This window comes from Rhinopithecus bieti, unplaced genomic scaffold (genome assembly GCF_001698545.2).
Source record: "Rhinopithecus bieti isolate Rb0 unplaced genomic scaffold, ASM169854v2 scaffold_63942, whole genome shotgun sequence".
Classification (NCBI taxonomy): Eukaryota; Metazoa; Chordata; class Mammalia; order Primates; family Cercopithecidae; genus Rhinopithecus; species Rhinopithecus bieti.
Genome location: NW_016824266.1, coordinates 535,079 through 554,406, shown reverse-complemented (window position 1 = coordinate 554,406; position 19,328 = coordinate 535,079). Strand labels below are relative to the sequence as shown.

At 41.6% G+C, this 19,328-nt stretch overlaps 1 pseudogene across 1 annotated transcript; it reads right to left on the bottom strand.

Moving 5' to 3' along the window:
* On the bottom strand, positions 1-729 carry LOC108522166 (40S ribosomal protein S8 pseudogene; annotated as a pseudogene). Its single transcript, XR_001883392.1, has one exon. The product of XR_001883392.1 is annotated as a 40S ribosomal protein S8 pseudogene (transcript).
* Positions 730-19,328: the final 18,599 nt, after the last annotated feature.

Here is a 19,328-nt window from a genome sequence, read left to right as displayed (position 1 = left end):
TTTTTTTTTTTTTTGAACAGAACAATAAACACCTTTATTACACGGGTGAAGACAAAACGAGGATTTATTTGCCTTTCCGGGCCTTGATTTTCCTAAGATAGAACTCCAACTCTTTGCCCTCTAGCACATAGCCATCTGCTCGGCCACACTGTCCCGGCCTGGAAGCAATGCATGCAAGAAGCTTGCCCTGCTGGAACTGCTCCTCCAGGAGACTGCTGATTTTGGCATTCTTTTTCCTTTCATCATATTTCTTCTGAATTTTTTTAGATCGTTTTTTGTTTAAAATCTCTTCTTCCTCAGGAGTCAGCTTGGCTCCCTTCTTGCGGCCCAGGGGCAGCGCGTAGTGGGACTCGTACCACTGTCGGTACGGTGTGCTGTCGATGAGCACGATGCAATTCTTCACCAGAGTCTTGGTAGGGACCAGCTCATTATTAGATGCATTGTAGACAACATCCATGATCCTTGTTTTATGAGGACAACACTCTGAGCCCCAGGAGAAATTCCCTAAGTCCAGCCTCAGGGCACCGTATTTCTTGTTACCTCCCCGCACATGGACTGTGTGGATGCGGCGGGGGCCAATCTTGGTGTTGGCAGCCAGGCGCCCCAACTCATACTTCCGCTTCTTGTGGTAGGGCTTTCTCTTGCCCCCGGTTTTGCGGCGCTTGTGCCAGTTGTCCCGAGAAATGCCCATCGCTCGGCGCTGGCTGGAAAGAGCATAATTTTAGTTTTTAAGCTTAGCCATCTGGAATTCATCTCTACGAAACAAGCAGTGTGGGAATAATCTCTGAGAGAAGGGAAACTCCTGCAGTGATGGCCAGCTCACCAGTTCTCTGCCTGGAAACAATATCCACCGCCCAGTGCAGGGAGCTGGCCTCTGACCAGAGCATAGCAGCCCCACTGGCTGAGGAGGTGGTGATCAGGCGGTGACCAGAGAGGGCAGCCGAAGCCGCACATTTTATGGAATGGGATATCAGAAAGGAGGATGCTATGAAGAGAGGGGACCCAGGAGTCTATGTGCAGGTCACAAGTCCGTGGCTAAGGGCTGTGATCTCCGTGTGCAGGGAGGCCACGCGAGGTTTACCAGCTAGCCTGAGATCGGAACAGAGATACTGAAATTGGATGTCTGTGACTGGGCGCAGTGGCTCATGCTTGTAATCCCAGCACAGGTAGATCACCTGAGATCAGGAGTTCCAGACCAGCCTGGCCAACATGGTGAAATCCCATCTCTACTAAAAACACCAAATTAGCTGGGCGTGGTGGCAGGCGCCTATAGTCCCAACTACTCAGGAGGCTGAGGCAGGAGAATCGCTTGAACCTGAGAGGTAGAGGTTTCAGTGAACCGAGATTGCACCATTGCACTCCAGCCTGGGCGACAGAGTGAGATTCTGTCTCAAAAAAAAAATAATAATAAATAAATAATAAATAAATAAAATTGAATGTGTGTATACACCAGTCCCAGGCAAGGACTGAACACTGAATGCACAGCAGGGAAACAGCACAGGCTGCATTTGCTGAGATTTCACATGAACCTGCTTATGTGTGCGTTTGCTTTGTATTCTCTCTCACCAGACCTTTAATGTAAGTGTGGTCCTCCCTGGGCTCTTACTGCATATGCTGAGCTCCAGTGAGGAACGAACTGCTTTTATCCTCTGTGATCTGTAAACTGTTACATTTTCCCAAAAACTCAAACTGATTCCACAGCTGTAATAATAAAGACCTATTGGGAAAACCCCAGAGAGATCCTGGGAATGAGGTTGTTTAGATCACCATGACAGCTGGTTCCTGCAAGAACGAACGTACAGAACTTTCTTTTTTTTTTTTTTTAAGATGGACTCTCTGTTTTGTCACCCAGGATGGAGTGCAGTGGCGCGATCTCGGCTCACTGCAACCTCCACTTCTTGGGTTCAAGCGATTCTCCTGCCTTAGCCTCCTGAGTAGCTGGAATTACAGGTGTGTACCACAACGCCTGTTTTTTTTTGAGATGGGTCTCCCTCTGTCGCCTAGGCTGGAGTGCGGTGGCATGATCTTGGCTCACTGCAACCTCCACCACCTGGGTTCAGGCAATTCTCCTGCCTCAGCCTTCCCCAGTAGCTGGGACTACAGGCACGCACCACCATGCCCAGCTAATTTTTTTTTTTTTGTATTTTTAGTAGAGACAAGGTTTCCCCGTGTTGGCCAGGCTAGTCTTAAACTCTTGACCTCAGGTGATCTGCCCACGCCTGCTTCCCAAAGTGCTGATACTACAGGCGTGAGCCACTGTGCCTGTCCTAATCTTTTTTTTTGAGACAGAGTTTGAGATGGAGTTTCACTCTTGTTGCCCCAGCTGGAGTTCAGTGGCATGATCTAGGGTCACTACAACCTCTGCCTCCCGGGGTCAAGCAGTTCTCCTGCCTCACCCTTCTGAGCAGCTGGAATTACAGGCAGGCACTGCCATGCCCAACTAATTTTTGTATTTTTAATAGAGACAGGGTTTTGCCCTGTTGGCCAGGCTGGTCTCAAACTCCTGACCTCAGGTGATCCGCCCACCTTGGCTTCCCAAAGTGCTGGGATTACAGGCATCAGCCACCATGCTTGGCTGAGTTTTTTCGTCATGTTGGCCAGGCTGGTCTCGAACTTCTGACCTCAAGGGATCCGACTGACTCGGCCTCCCAGCGTGCTGGGATTACAGGCATGAGCCATGACTCTTGACCCATACAGCATTTTCTAATCAGTCTTCTGCCTTCTTCCCAAGACGCTTTGCTTTTTTCTTCTTCTTTTTTTTTTGACTTTTGCAATTAGTGTACAGAGTCAATTCATTAATAGACACCTCATGGAGGCACCTGGAAGACCTCGGCAAAGGTGAAGAAGTACTGGAAATGCAGCCACGAATCCAACTGTGTCCTCAGTGGAATTTAGCATAGTACACAATTCAGTGTGTACACTGCAGCTTCTCCCCCAAGTGATTGATGTCTGTACCAAATGTTAGTAACCAAGGCAAGGCAAGTAACCAGGCAACCAAGGCAAGCGAAAGCATCTTCTAGAAGCAAATGCCTTGGGCTGTGCGGTTTTGCTTTGCCCTGTCCTGCTGCATTATACATGAGTGTTGTATCTACATTCCCCCGTCTGGAACTTTAGTACAACCTCAACACTCTGGGAAGATATTCTTGGATATGCACTAAAATTAGGATTTTACCTTCCCGTGTGCAATTCAATATCTTCATTTTTCTCAAATGACTTTTGCTGCATTGAGGGGAATAAAATTCTGTATATTACACAATATTTGTGTAAGCTCTCCTAGAGACCTAACCAATTTTGGAGATGCTTGGAATGTTAACCTTTTTTATATCTGAGACTTCCTTCCATCAAAAAGTCCCATATCCTACTGAGAAATATCTCTAAGGTATTTATATCCTAGGGAAAGTTAGAGATAATTTGCAATGAGTAACTACCATTTCCCCGGGGAAATTTTCCTTCTGTTTCTTTCTGTTTTGCTCTGCTTTTCCTCCCAATAAATCTTGTACATAAATTCTAAATGTTGTCATTCAGAGTGGATACCACACTCCAGCCCCTTAAGATAATCAGCCCTTTCCTCCCTCCCTCCCTCCCTCCCTCCCTCCCTTCCTTCCTCTCTTCCTCCCCACTGTGGCCACTGATAAGTTCCTATCACTGCTTTCCAGAGAAAGCCCTGCTGGAATCTCACCTTCATGTTTCAAGACCTTGGCCAGCATTTTTCAAAGCCTATTCCAAAGAACCAGCAAGCACCAACAAAACATTCCCTGCTGGAACACTATATTACATGACATTTGTAGACAGCACAGTGCCTATTAACACGTTAAAGACTTCAAGAAGTCCTACATTAAGAAATCTGTGTGACTGTTTAACCCAACATAGATCAGATCCACATAACCTCTTTACTAACTATTTGTTTATTTTACTACAATCACGATAACAAGGGTTGGCACATTTTCCCTGTTAAGGGCCATGTAGTAGGCTCAGTGGGTCAGTTGGTCTCAGTCAAAACCATCCAGCTCTACCATCGGGCTAAAGAGGGCTTCGACACTTTGTAAATGAATGGGCATGGCTGTGTCCCAACAAAACTTTATTTACAAAAACAGGCTATAAATCAGATTTGGTCCGTGAGCAGCAGTTTGCCAACCCTTGACCTAGAACATCCTACAATATGTCCCATAGAACATACTTTGGAAAACGCTGTGCTGGGCCCTACACTTGGTCACTCAAGAATTTCTTGCCAAGGACCAGGCACCATATTAAGACAGTCAACAGTAGAGACGTGCTCTCTGAACTCATGAACTCTGAACTGTGATGCCCTCATGAACTAGGCAGACAAGTAAGCGGGTAGACTTTATAACAAGTAAAACTATAAATGAACAAGGATAAGTCATCAAAGAGCCCAGAGAGAAACTCAGTGCCGTGAGAGTGAGTGATGGGGGTCACATTTAGACCAGGGAGACTGGTGGCAGTGATGTCAAAACAGTGTCAGAAGGTAGAGGAGGCAGCAGTGCAGAGCCAGGGCAAAGGAGTAGCTGCGGCTAGGGAACACCTTGGTGTGGTTCAGGACATGGAAGAAAGCCAGTTGGCTGGATGCAGTTAGTGGGGCCAGAGAGGCAGTGCTGATCCAGGCAGTCCAAGGGGGCAGAGCCTGCAGAGTTTCCCCCTGGCTCAGGTTTGGCCTCACCCACTAACCATGAGGGTGTAGCAGTGCGGATGGAAAGACATAGAAAGATTCGAAATATGTCTTAGAATCAGCTGAACTTAGTGACAGATTGGTTGTAGGGGAGGAGGAGAGGAAGGAGTCAAAGACCCTGGTGTCTGGTTTGATAGGGCCATTTTCTGAGATGGGGAGGGCACAGATACATTTAAAAGCTCTGTTTTGATTACTCCACGTCAGGATTTAAATAAAGTCCAAAGAATGGTCATGGTAATGACAATAACTGGGCAAAGTAATTTAATTTTTTAAGATGTTAAGAGTCCTCTAGAGAAGCAGAATCAGTAGGATATTGGGGGTAATTGGGAGCGGGGGAGAGATTTATTCTGAGAAGTTAGCTCAAGAGTATAGAAGCTAGCAACTCCACAATCTTCAGGGTAAGCCAGCAGGCTAGAGACTCAGCAAAGAGTTGATGCTTTGAGTATGAAGGCCGTCTGCTGACAAAATTCCTCTTCTTAGGCAAGGTCAATATTTTTCTATGAAGGCCTTCAACTGATTAAATGAAGACCATCCACATTGAGGAGGAGCATCTGCTTTACCCAAAGTCTACTAATTTAAACTAAATGTTAACATTTAAATGTTAAGCTTATTTTAAAAAACACCTTCACAGGAACATCTAAAACAATATTTGGCCAAATATCTGGGTGCCATCTATGCCTGTCCAAGTTGACACATGCAGTTAACCATCACAGAATGTATTAAAATCTTTAAATTACTTTTCTGTGGGGTGCTTTGTTTGTGAAGCAGGCTGGACAGGATTATTAAGCATTCTAGGGGAAAGGTGTTTAAATCATGTGGAGTCCAAGGGGCTGTGAAATATGCAGGTGATGATGGTAGGCAGGTGATTGCACAGCAAATCCAGAGCCAGGATGGGAGAGCAGAGCTGGAAACACAGATCTGGAGGTCATCCATAATCCACTCCATCTAATGGAGGTTCCTGAGATTATGGAAATGTTATATATCTATGTTGCCTTCATGGCAGCCACCAACCACATGGACTCTTGAGTCCCTGAAATACGGATAGTATGTCTGGAGATTGAATTTTTAATTCCAATTTTAATTTTAATTAATTTTAATTTACATAGCCACGTCACGTGTGGCTGCTGTGTTGGAGAGGGCGGGCACAGTGATGGTATTTAAAGCTGTCAGAGTGGAGGAGAGCATCCAGGCCCTTGGTCTTAGGGAAGCATAGGGAGGACTGAAGAACAAACCTGGGGACCCCAGTGTTTGCCCACACAGGAACAGGAGACAAGGTCCTGTACTTCCATAAACACAGCATTAGTACCAAGACCCCTGTGTAAAGCCAACCAAGGTTCACAACATGCTGCTCTTTTTAGTAAGAGCAGAAATTTTTGCAGCTCCACCTGCCAGTCCGGGGAAGTGATAAGGAAGCTGGTCTCCATCTGGTATTTTTTGGTTATGGGCAGAGAGAGAAAAAGAGAGAGTCTCTTGTAAAGAAAGAAAACCAGGCCAGATGAGGTTTGGAGTCCACATTTATAATATCTGTGCTGCATAAAGACCTTGGATTATACTCCCAGATACAGGAAGCCCCTGGGCTTACAGTACACAATAGCTCGTGAAAATTGTCTACTTGAACTATTCAGCAAATACAGCAAATGAAAAGATTGTCTACCAGAATTTGAGATGATAAATAATGACTACAAAAAGCTTGTGTTTAAACATATTAAAGAGATAAAGGGAACAATAGAAAACCACAAGGAAGGAATGATTCCATTTAAAAAAGAAATTTGGAAAAAGAACACTTCTAGAAATGAAAATTTGGAATTAAAGCCACAATGAGATGTGTTGCCAAACTGATTAGATGCAGGAGAAGAGAGAACTAATGAACTGGAAAATAAATATAGGGAAATTACCTAGAATATAAAAGAGATATTTAAAAAAATAGAAAATATAATAGAGGGGTTGAATTAGTATGTGTTCACCTTCAAGAAACCAACAGTTGCTTAAACCATTAAAAATGTTAATATTCTTTTTTAACAAAAGTAGTTTCAGGATTGGTTCACCACTCAGTGTTGTAATGAGGGCCCCAGAGTGTCTCCTGTCCATGCTCACCATCTTTAATCTGTTGACTTTTGTCCCCATACTTGTTCCTGTGTGACTGGTTCCTTTTAGCTGCCAAACTTCAGACATCCCTTCCACCTGCAGGGCAGGAAGAAGAGGAAGAGGTAAGTCGCTCCTATTTTTTACCTTTAAATAAAGTAAAAGACTCCCTGGGTTTCTCTGGCTCATTGACAGTACTCTGTTACATGGTCCCCAGCTGCAAGGGCATTTGAGGAAGGAAGCATATAACATTTTTCAGCTTCTTTAGTGGGAAGCCTGCAAGGGAGAGAGAGCTTGGGAATGACTGTTGAGCTATCTAATACTGTCTGTCTCAGAGCTTAAGAGACATAGACGAAAAAAATCAGATGATGGCTGTGCCCCATGCCCAGAGGGAATTCCAGATGAAAAGGATAGAAAGAATGGAGTGGAAACAATATTTGAAGATAAGACACCTGAAAATTTTCCAGAATGATGAAAGAGTTCACAGATTGTTCATTTAGTTCAAGCAGCATGAATAAAAGAAAATATTCATCTAGACACATTATTATGAAACTGCAGGAAGAGCAAAGACAAGATAAGTAATATATTAAAAATTTCTAGCCAGGCATGGTGGCTCACACCTGTAATCCCATTACTGTGGGAGGCTGAGGCAGGATAATCACTTGAGCCCAGGAGTTGGAGTCCAGTCTGGGCAACATAGCAAGATCTCGTCTCTACAAAACATTTAAAAATTAGCCAAGTGTGATGTTGCATGACTGTGATCCCAGCTAATTGGGATGCTGAGGCAGGAGGATTGGCTGAGCCCAGGAGGTCGAGGCTACAGTGAACCAAGATCACCCCACTGCATGCCAGCCTGGGTGACAGAGTGAGACTCTGTCTCAAAAACAAAACAAAAGCACCCCACAACTTTCTGCTAATCAGTAATAAAAAGACAACCTAGCAGGAAATTATCAAAGGCTAGAATAGACAAGTCACAGAAGAGGATCACAAATGCCCAGTAGACATTTTTAAAGATGTTCAGTCTCATTAGTGATCAGGAAAATCTAAGTTGAAATAACAGTGAGATATAATTTGATAACCCTCAGAGGATGTGGGGAATCTAAGAAATGAGAAAGTGAAAGTATAGGTATTGTAGAAAGCTCAACACCATGAACAGTTCTATGCCAGTATGTTTCTGAAACAGAATAGATAGTTTTCTAGAAAAATATAAATATATTTCTTCAAACATTGAATGTAAATATTTCTCCAAAACTTAGAAGTAAAACTCTTAACCATTAAAGGGGTTGAATTCATACTTTAAAATGTAGTCACAGAAGCAAAAAATGTCCCAACAAGCCCAAATTCTACTAAATCTTTAAGAAACAGATATCCCTATTGTGTATTTACAAGTCCAGGGAATTTAAAAAGGAGTGAGGAAACTTACACATCTGACCAGGGTGGAGTAGCAGGGATCTCCTTTCAGAAACAACAAAACTAACGAGTACCAACAGAGAGATCAGGTAAGGATAAAGATACAATGAGACGTTGTTGGAAGATTATTTTCTATGCAGAAGACATTTTTCTTTGGAGTGTTTTAATTAATAATTTGCTTTTTATTTTTATTTATTTATTTTAAGATGGCATTTTGCTTTTTTGCCCAGGCTGAAGTGCAGTGGCGTGATCTTGGCTCACTGCAACCTCTGTCTTCCAGTTTAAAGCAATTCTCCTGCCTCAGCCTCCCGAGTAGCTGGGTTTTATATTTTCTTAATCTCCCCCTCTTTTTTTGTTTCTTTTTTTTTTTTTTGTTTTTTTTTTTTTTTTTAAAGAGTCTCAAAATCCCGAGTAGCTGGGATTGCAGGCACCCACCACCACACATGGCTAATTTTTGTATTTTTAGTGGAGATGGGGTTTCACCATGTTGGCCAGGCTGGTCTCGAACTCCTGACCTTGATCCACCTGCCTTAGCCTCCCAAAATTCTGGGATTACAGGCGTGAGCCACTGCCCCTGGCCTTGCTTTTTGAATTTATTATCTTTGTCCCCTGGCCTTGCTTTTTGAATTTATTATCTTTGTCTTAAGTTTTGTCTAATGCACTATAGAAGTTAGCTGGGAAGAGAATGAGATCATGTTCCTGTCCTAATTGTCAGAGCCAGGGATTTATTTGGATGGATGGTCTGTGAGGAGCTGCTGACTCCTCACATGTAGGACATAGAAATGTCCTACATTCTTACATTTGTTTTTCAATACTGTGATGTGGATTGAAAAATAATAGAGGCTGGGCACAGTAGCTCACGCCTGTAATCCCAGCATTTTGGGAGGCCAAGGCAGGCAGATCACTTGAGGTCAGGAGTCTGAGACTAGCCTGGCCAACATGGTGAAACCCCATCTCTACTAAAAATACAAAAATTAGCCAAGCATGGTGGCACATGCCTGTAATCCCAGCTGCTTGGGAGGCTGAGGCAGGAGAATTAGTTGAACCTGGGAGGTGGAGGTTACAGTGTGGTAAGATAGCGCCACTGCGCTCCGGCCTGGGTGACAGAGCGAGACTCTGTGTCAAAAAAAAAAAAAAAAAAAAAAAAAGAAATACTATATTGAATTATACATGACACTTTTAGACTACACCCGGTCAGAAGTGACAGCAGTAATCATAAATCTTCCATTAAGTTCTGTAGTTAGGTTATGCAGGGAAAATGTTCTTATATGTATGTATTCAAGTAAATAGAAGTTTCTGGGTATAACATATTAGCAAGGATGAGATCTTTATTTACTTGTTTTTATAATGTCAACTTTTACTTGAGATTCTGGGAATACATGTGCAGGTTTGTTACATGGGTATATGGCATGCTGCTGAGGTTTGGGGCCTGATTGATCCTCTTACCCAGGTAGTGAGTATAGCACCCAGTAGTTTTTCAACCCTTGCCTCCCTTCTTCCATTCCCTCTCTTGTAGTCCCCAATGTCTATTGTCCCCATCTTTTTGTCCATGACTACCCAGTGTTTAGCTTCCTCTTCTAAGTGAAAACATGCAATATTTGGTTTTCTGTTTCTGCGTGAGTTAGCTTAGGATTATGGCCTCCAGCTGCATCCATGTTGCTGCAGAGGACATGAGTTCATTCTTTTTTATGGCTGTGTAGTATTCCATGATGTTTATGTACCCCGCATTTTCCTTCTCTCTCTCTCTCTCTCTCTCTCTCTCTCTCTCTCTCTCTCTCTCTCTCTCTCTCCCTCTCTCCCTCTCTCTCTCTCTCTCTTTCTCTCTCTGTTTCTTTGGAGACAGAGTCTCTCTCTGTCACCAGGCTGGTGCAGTGGCGCAATCCTGGCTCACTGCAACCTCTGACTCCCTGGTTGAAGCGATTCTCCTGCCTCAGCCTCCCAAGTAGCTGGGATTACAGGTATGTACCACCATGACCAGCTAATTTTTGTATTTTTAGTTGAGATGGGCTTTCACCATGTTGGCCAGGATGGTCTTGCTCTCTTGACCTCATGATCTGCTTGCCTCGGCCTGCCAAAGTGTTGGTATTATAGGCGTGAGCCACTGCGCTTGGCCAATCACATTTTCTTTATCCAGTCCACCATTGATGGACACCTAGGTTGATTCCATGTGTTTGCTATTGTGAGTAGTGCTGCAGTGAACATACATGTGCATATGACTTTCTGGTAGAATGATTTATTTTCTGTTGGATATATACCCAGTAATGGGGTTTCTGGGTTGAATGGTAGTTCTAAGTTCTTTGAGAAATCTCCAAATCACTTTCCACAGTAGTTGTACTAATTTACATCCCCACCAATAGGGTATAAGCATTCCCTTTTCTCCTCAACCTCGCCAGCATCTGTTATATTTTGACTTTTTATTTTTGTTTTTTTGACACAGGGTCTTGCCCTGTCACCCAGGCTGAAGCACAGTGATATGATAGCTCATGCAGCTTTGACCTCCCAGGCCTGAGTGATCCTCCCAACTCAGCCTCCCAAGTGGCTGAGACTACAGGCATGTGCCCCCATGCCCAGCTAATTTTAAACAAAAAAATTGTAGTGATGAATTCTCATCATGTTACCTAGGCTGGTATTGAACTCCTGGGATCAAGCAATCCTCCCACCCCGGCCCCTTAAAAGTACTGAGATTACAGGTGTGAGCCACAGTGCCCAGCCTTTTTATCAGTGGCCATTCTGACTGGGGTGAGAGGATGCAATCTTTAATAGTGAAGTTCTGCAGTGTCCCCCAGATCTTAGAAAGTGTTCCTCCTCAGCCACCATGTAAGGAAAGCATCTTAGCCGGCCCAATTGCAAGTGCGAGCAATTCCCCACAGAAAGAATTTGGTGAGGGAGGATATGTGACATCGCTGTTGTAAAAACGGTCAGAACGTGTGTCCCCAGGGCTGCCATGTCTGTACCGGGCCATTTAGCCCATGAGGGTTGTTGCTCACTGAGTGCCAGCATGCCCACCAGGTCAGCTGCTGCACACACAGACTGGGTGCTGCAGGCGCCCTCTAGGGAGGTCACTACAAAGCGATTCCTGAGGCATGGCCACACCTACTCTGCAGTCTAAACTTGCGGAGCTGTACTTAAATAGCTAATTTGAGGCTGGTCACAGTGGCTTGCACCTTTGAGCTTAGCACTTTGAGAGGCTGAGGCAGGCAGATCACCTGAGGTCAGGAGCTCAAGACCAGCTTGACCAACATGCAGAAGCCCCGTCTCTACTAAAAATACAAAATTAGCCAGGCGTGGTAGTGCATGCCTGTAATCCCAGCAGCTCAGGAGCCTGAGGCAGGAGAACCACTTGAACCCAGGAGGCAGAGTTTGTGGTGAGCCAAGATCATGCCATTGCACTCCAGCCTGGGCAACAAGAGCGAAACTCGATCTCAAAAAAAAAAAAAAAAAAAAAAAAAAGCTAATTTGAGCTTGATTACATGAAGAATAATATTTACTATGTCTATTTACTATTTACCTGTTCTAGGCATTTTCCACACATGGATTTATTGAACTCTCACGGAGGTTCTGGAAAATGAATACACTGTACGGAGGGAAACAGAGGCACACAGCTCATAAGCAGCATAGCCAAGAGACAAGTCCAGGCAGGTGGCTCCAGAGCCCATGCCGTCAACCACGGTGACAGTTATGTCCACCCTCTGGCTCCTAAAACACAATTTATTCATGGTATAATCGAGCACATACTCTAGTATGTTGTAATTTATCTGATCATACGGCAAATCTCCCCCCACCACCTCCGCAAGACCACGAGCTCCCAAGAGCAAGAAGTTTTATCTTGTTTGTTTTTTCTTGTGGTAAAATACACGTAAGAGTCACCATCTTAATTTTTAGTTTACAGTTCAGTGGTATTGAGTCCATTCATGTTGTGGGTGCAGCTGTCACCACCTTCCTCTCCAGAACTCTTCATCTTCTCAAACTGGCACTCTGTACCCATTAAACATTAACTCCCCATTCTCCCTCCCCTCAGCCTCTGGCAGTCACCATTCCACTTTCTGTCTCTGTGAATCTGACTACTCTAGTACCTCTTTTGCGTGGAATCATACAGGATTTGTCTTTTTGTGACTGGGTTATTTCACTCAACATAATGTTTTCAAAGTTCATCCAGGTTTAGCATGTACCAGGATTCCCTTCCCTTTTTTTTTTTTTTTTTTTTTGAGACAGAGTCTCGCTCTGTCACCCAGGCTGGTGTGCAGTGGCGCGATCTTGGCTCACTGCAACCTCCACCTTCCAGGTTCAAGCGATTCTCCTGCTTCAGCCTCCTGGGATTACTGGCCTGCGCCATCATGTCTGGCGAATTTTTGTATTTTTAGTAGAGACAGGATTTCTTCATGCTGGCCAGGCTGCCTCAAACTCCTGACCTCAGGTAATCCACCTGCCTCAGCCTTCCAAAGTGCTGGGATTACAGGCGTGAGCCACTGTGCCTGGCCGCTTCCTTTTTAAGGCTGAATAATATCCCATTGTACGGATAAACCACATTTTGCTCATCCATTTATCAGTCAATATTTTCCAAACCAAGTTCATTTTCATCCTGGCTGGAGCCTTTTTCTCTTCCATCTCATTTGTTCTGTCTTCAGCATCCCACGAATTAGATACTTACTCCATGCTAATCCATCCCATAGCTGTCCACACCAAACCACGTGGGAGGATGATTTCCCTATATCAGAGCTGACATACCATTACAAAGGCTACTTGGCTTCTGGATCTGCAGTTCCTAAGTAGCCTTGAAGTTCAGAATCAGCTTCAGATGCACAGTAGAAGCATTCTCTTGTCAGATGAACAATGCAGAAGATTCCGAAGGGCATACTGGCAACCTGTCATGGCAGGTTGTGATGGGAAGCCCCATCCCATGGGGGCTTCTGGGATGCAGATAGTGTGCTACTTTGTGATCTGGGAGGTGATCATATATAATATTTGCTTTATAATAACTCATTAAATTACAAATTTATATATTTTTCAAATGTATCTTATGTTTCACAATGAGGAGCTGTTAAAAGATTGGAAGTAATTATAAACATCTAGATGGATTCTACAGTTTGCTTCATAACTGTCTTTAAATTTTGCTCCACTTCAAAATTTTAAAAGTAAATTAGGGCCTTGTGGACTCTCCATTTTGGATCTGGCTTTTGCAAGAAAGATGGTATCAAGCCTTCGACCTTGGACTATGCTCAGATAAAAGGCCTAGATTCAAATTACTAGATGGGCAAATGAGTATGTATAGTTGTATATTTCAAGTTAAAATGAAAAATATAAGATTGAAATGAAAAATATATGTTATTTTCTGTGGTTACCCACTTTAGGCTGTATTTTTATCTAGATATAGCGGGAACTTTGCTAAATTCACCTTTTATGTAAATTGGAAATTTTACTGAGAAAGGCCTACTTTAGCACTACGTAGGGGGAAGAAAGCACCTTCTAGGCCGAATGCTACCTGGAGACCCTCCCCATGCACCTATGCTTCAAAATCGCCTCCAGCACCCACTGTCAAGCCTCCCAGCCTATCGCCACCCTAGCATCTCACTTGCTATCTCCCTGTGGGTTTTCAATTTCTTGTCTGGAAAATTATTGGATGAATTAATATCTTTTGGAAGAATTTGTGTCCACCTTACAAAAGTTATTCCATAAATGATTTGATTTTTTGGTGGTGGTTTTAGTTGTGAGAAGTAAGAGTTCAAAAGTAAGAGTTCCTGTTGCCCCCACCTCTGCATCAGCATTTGGTATTGTCATTTTTTAGATTTTAGCCACTCTAATATGTGTAGCATAGTATCTTGTGGCTTTAATTGGTATTTCCTTACTTCACATTACATAGAACCTCTTTTCATAGGGTTCTTTCCCAGCCCATCTTCTTTGTTCAAGTCACTGTTCAGACCTTTTGCTCATTTTTTTTATCTGATTATTTTCTTGTTGAATTTTAAGAATTTTTTTTTTTGTGTATTTTGGATACAAGTAATTTATCATATATATAATTTTTAGGTATTTTCTTCTAGTCTATGGCTGCTGGTCTTTTCATTCAGCAGGATCTCTCTTAGCACAAAGTTTTAACTTTTAAAAAATTATTTATTATTTAAGTTAAAGATAGAGACAGGGTCTTGCTATGTGGCCTAGACTGGTCTTGAACTCTTGGGCTCAAGTGATCCTCCCACCTTGGCCTCCTAAAGTGCGGGTATTATAGGTATGAGCCACTGCACCCAGCCAGTTTTTTTCTTTCTTGATGATATTTTACTGTTGTCTCTAAAAACTCATCACCAAACCCAAGATCACACAGATTTTCACCTGTATTTTTTCCTAGAACTTTTGTACTTTTGCTTTTTTTTTTTTTTTTTTTTTTTTTTTTTTTTTTTTTTTTTTTTTTTTTTTGAGACGGAGTTTCACTGTGTTGCCCAGGCTGGAGTGCAGTGATGCAGTCCCAGCTCACTGCAAGCTCTGCCTCCTGGGTTCATGCCATTCTCCTGAATCAGCCTCCCGAGTAGCTGGGACTACAGGCGCCCGCCATCATGCCACGCTAATTTTTGTACTTTTAGTAGAGATGGGGTTTCACCTTGTTAGCCAGGATGGTCTTGATCTTCTGCCCTCGTGATCTGCCCGCCTCAGCCCCCCAAAGTGCTGGAATTACAGGCGTGAGCCACCATGCCAGGCTTGTATTTTTGCTTTTTACATTGAGGTCTGTCGTCCATTTTGAATTAATTTATTTTTGTGCAAACTATAAAATACAGGTTTTGGGTTTTTTTTTTTTTTTTTTTTTTGAAAATGGGGAACCCCTTTTTTTTTTTTTTTTTTTTTTTTTTTTTTTTTTTTTTTTTTATTTTTTTTTTTTTTTTTTTGAGTTTGACAAATTTATTGGTACTTTAGTAAAGACATTCATCTCAGTCATTTCTCTCTCCCAGCTTGACCTTAGGTTAATATTTCATTTGGGTCAAGAAAATAATACGTAGGAGAGGTATGTTATTTTAACAAATAGGAAAATGGACAAAAAAAGGATAGTTTGCCTACATTAAAGTAAGTTAAATTCATGTATCTTGATATAATTAAATCATGTAAGAACTAAGAGTTCTATATACATTTCCATCGTTTTACTTGGGCTTATTCTAAACTTAAATGCTAGTGAACAAAATGTTAGGAATATACACAGGCTGCTTCTCTGGAGTTATTACCAACTAAAAGACCTCAGCAAGCAGTTACCACCAATAAAACAATCTGAAGCTGCCTCCAAATATAATATTGTAGGAGTTTTCAAGGAAATTTTTATACTGTATGCTTCTTTTGTCTGTGACTATGCTTTTAAAGATGTGTTTAACTGTCACATTTTAAAAAAAGTTCATATACAATACAAAAATACAAAACAAACACCGTACAATACACAAATCTAACAAAGTACATGTGGTGAGATTCCAAAAAATGTTTGAAGATGCATTTTCTTTCCTTCAATTTCAGTATCTAAAATGTGCTTTTTCAGAGGCCGCTGGTCAATACGTACGCATTTAACATAAACCATACAATTTTACTAGTAAGAAAGCCGATAGTTAAGTTCAATTCAAACTGGAGTTCACAAGTTAGTAATTTAAATCCTTAGACAAGGCTACAGAAAGTGCATCTTCTTGTTTTCCATCTTCATACAATGTTATTATTATTATTTTTTTTTTGGTGTTTATACCTTTTAAAAATAAAAACAGCCAAATATTTAAGCAATATGTACATTTAAATTTTTGGTGGTGGTTTGTGTTTTAAAAGAAACAGCTTCCTTATGATTTGCCTCAAGTTCTGGTGGAAATGCTTACAGGAACTAGCTAATAAACAAAAAACAAGAGAAGCACATTCAAAATACTGATTTACTTTGGTAGCAAATGGTTTTTCTTTGAAGACTAATGAAGATAGACAAGACCCATTAAGGTGAAGTGGGCTATTTCAAATATTCAACAGTTTACATTAAAAAAAAAAAAATCTTTTAAGAGCTAAGCATCTGTATCCACTGATAGCAATGCAATACCTAGTTTATGATGACTTGAAACAAAACAAATGCCCATAAGGAAAAAAGCTGTATTTTATCTAAATTTACTTTCAGTGAATAGTTCAGTAACATTTTCCTCCCAATACAATACTCCCTCTCTCTATAAGGCTGTTCCTGGGAGCCAGACAAGTTTGGGTAATAAGGGAGTTAAGAGAGTGACTGCTTGCAGTTTTAAATAGACAATAACTTTTTGCTTCCCTCTTAATGTGCTAATAGTTGTGTCTAAAAAAATATGCAATTCTTAAAAAGGTACCATTTCTGATTTCTTTATTATCTGTAACCTTTGGAAACTAATCACATGAAACTACAAAATTAGCAAATGTCTTGAAATCTGTATATAAAACATAAATTACCTCTAATTTCAAACTCTCATTTATTAGTGTACCACTCAATCTTTTAAGAAAATGAAAAAAAAAAAAAAAAAGCGGCTCCAAAGATAGTCTTATACCATTCTCTAAAAAAGGAAACTGTTCCTTTTAACTTTACACCCACCCCACACCCCAATTTCAAAACATCATTTAATTGTCTTGGTCATGGACATTTCCAAGATGAGATTTTATATTTCGCTCCCACAGCTTCTGGTTGTCAGAAAACCCATGTTTTCCTTTATTGAAGGAGTTTGGTCCAGCTGATGTTGGTGTATCCCTTCCAATATTCTTCATCCTCATCTTTGCTTCTGGAGGCATTTCCTCTGGTTCACTATCTTCATCTTCATTAAAAGCTGCTGCTACTGAAAGAGTTTTTGGAGCAAGAGTTGGAACAGTTTCTTTAGGCTTACTTGATCCAAGTTTGATGGATATGGCTGATGCTTTCTTTGTCGTCTGACTACCTATGGCAAATCCAAACTTGGAGATCTTTGTAGGCTTTGTTGGGAGGTCGGCAGCTTCTTCAGCTGATCGCTTCTGAGCGCTGCGACTGGAACTTTCCCCTCCATTACTCCGGCAGCTCCAGCTCGCTGCGACTTTTCAGGCTTCTCCTCTCCCGCCTTCCCGTCCGCCATTTTCCCCGCCGCGGCCTCCCTTGCCGCATCCAGTTATTTCAACACCATTTGTTAGAAAGAGCGTCCTTTAGCTATTGACCTTCTGTACACCTTTGTCAAAAATTAGTTGACTATATTTGTGTAGTTTTATTTCTGAGCTCTCTCTTGTTCTATTGATTTAAGAATCTGTTCCTTACCAATATCACACTGTCTTAATATAGCATTATTAAAAATCTTGAAATCTTGTCTTCTTTGTTCTTTTCAGAATGCTTTGGCTATTCTAGTACTTTGCCTTTTTATTTTTAGACTCAGTTTGTCATTATCTACCGAAAAAAAAATTTGCTAGAATTTTGATTAGGATTGCATTGTTTCTATAAATCAGACTGGGAAGAACTGACATCTGAACAGTGTTCAGTCTTCCAGTCCAGGAACACAGAATATATCTTATTTTATTTAGATATTTGATTTCTTTTATCTGTGTCTTGTAGTTTTCTGCATATAGATCCTGCACCTATCTTGTTAGATTTAGATCTTAGTTCTTTTTTTTTTTTTCAGGGTGGGGGGAGGCGGTGGGTGGTGCAATTGTAAATGGCTTTTTTTTTCTTTTTCTTATTACGAAATCCAATTGCTCATTTCTGTTATGCAGGACAGCAGTTGACTTGTTGTTTTGTTTTGTTCTTTTGAAATGGCGTCTCGCTCTGTCGCCAGGCTGGAGGGCAGTGGCGTAATCCTGGCTCACTGCAGCCTCCACCTCGCGGGTTCAAGCGATTCTTCTGCCTCAGCCTCCAAATAGCTAGGACTAGAGGTGCACGCCACCACATCCGGCTGTTTTTTTGTATTTTTAGGAGAGGTGGGGTTTCACCGTGTTAGCCAGGATAGTCTGATCTCCTGACCTCGTGATCCGCCCACTTCAGCCTCACAAAGTGCTGGGATTAAAAGCATGAGCCACCGCACTCAGCCCGTTTTTTTGGGTTTTTGTTGTTGTTGTTGTTTTTAGAGGGAGTCTTAATCTGTTGCCCAAGTTGGAGTGCAGTGGTGCTATCTCAGCTCACCACATCCTCCACCTTCTGGGTTCAGGTGATTCTCCTCCCGAGTAGCTGGGACTACAGGCGTGCGCCACCATGCCCAGCTAATTTTTGTATTTTTAGTAGAGACGAGGTTTCACTATGTTGGCCAGGCTAGTCTTGAATTCCTGACCTCGTGATCTACCCACCTCAGCCTCCCAAAGTGCTAGGATTACAGGCGTGAGCCACTGCGCCCGGCCACAATTGAATTTTGTATACTGACTTTGTATTCTAAGACTTTGCTAAACCTGCATGTAAACCCTTTGAGGTTTTATACATAGACAATCATGTTATCTGCAAATAAAGGCAGTTTTATTTCTGCCTTTCCAATTTGTGTGCCATTTATTTTCATGCCTTTTGCACTAGCTAGAACTTCCAGTACAGTGTTAAATAGGACAGATGAAAAAAGACATCCTGGTCTTGTTCTGATTTTGTGAGGGAAGTGTTCAAGTCTTTCATTATTAAGTATGATGCTAGTTGTTGTTTTCTGCACATATCCTTTATTAGGCAAAAGTTCTCTTCTATTCCTAGTTTGCTGAGAGTTAGCACAAATAACTGTCATGGTTGTTGAATTTTATGTAATGCTTTTTCTTCATCTGTTGATATGATCATATGGTTTTTCTCATTTAATTGATTAATATGATGAATTATATTGATTTTCAAATGTTGAACCACCCTTGCATTCCTGGGATGAACCCCACTTGATCATGATATATTATACTTTTATAGATTAATGGATTCAATTTGCTAATTTTTAAGGGTTTTTGTGTCTGTGTTCATGTGAGAAATGGGCCTGTAGTTTTCCTATAATGTCTCTGTCTAGTTTGATATTTGATACTAGGGTAATGCTGGCATCATAGAATGAGTTGGGAAGTATTCCATCCTCTTTCATTTTGTGAAGAGATTTGGTAGAATTGGTATAATTTCTTCCTTAAGTATTAGATAGAATTCACAAGTACAGTCATATAGGTCTGGTGGTTTTTTGGAAGATTTTAATTACTATTTCAAACAAATGTCATGCATTATAAGATTATTCCTAATGCAGCATACTCTCCT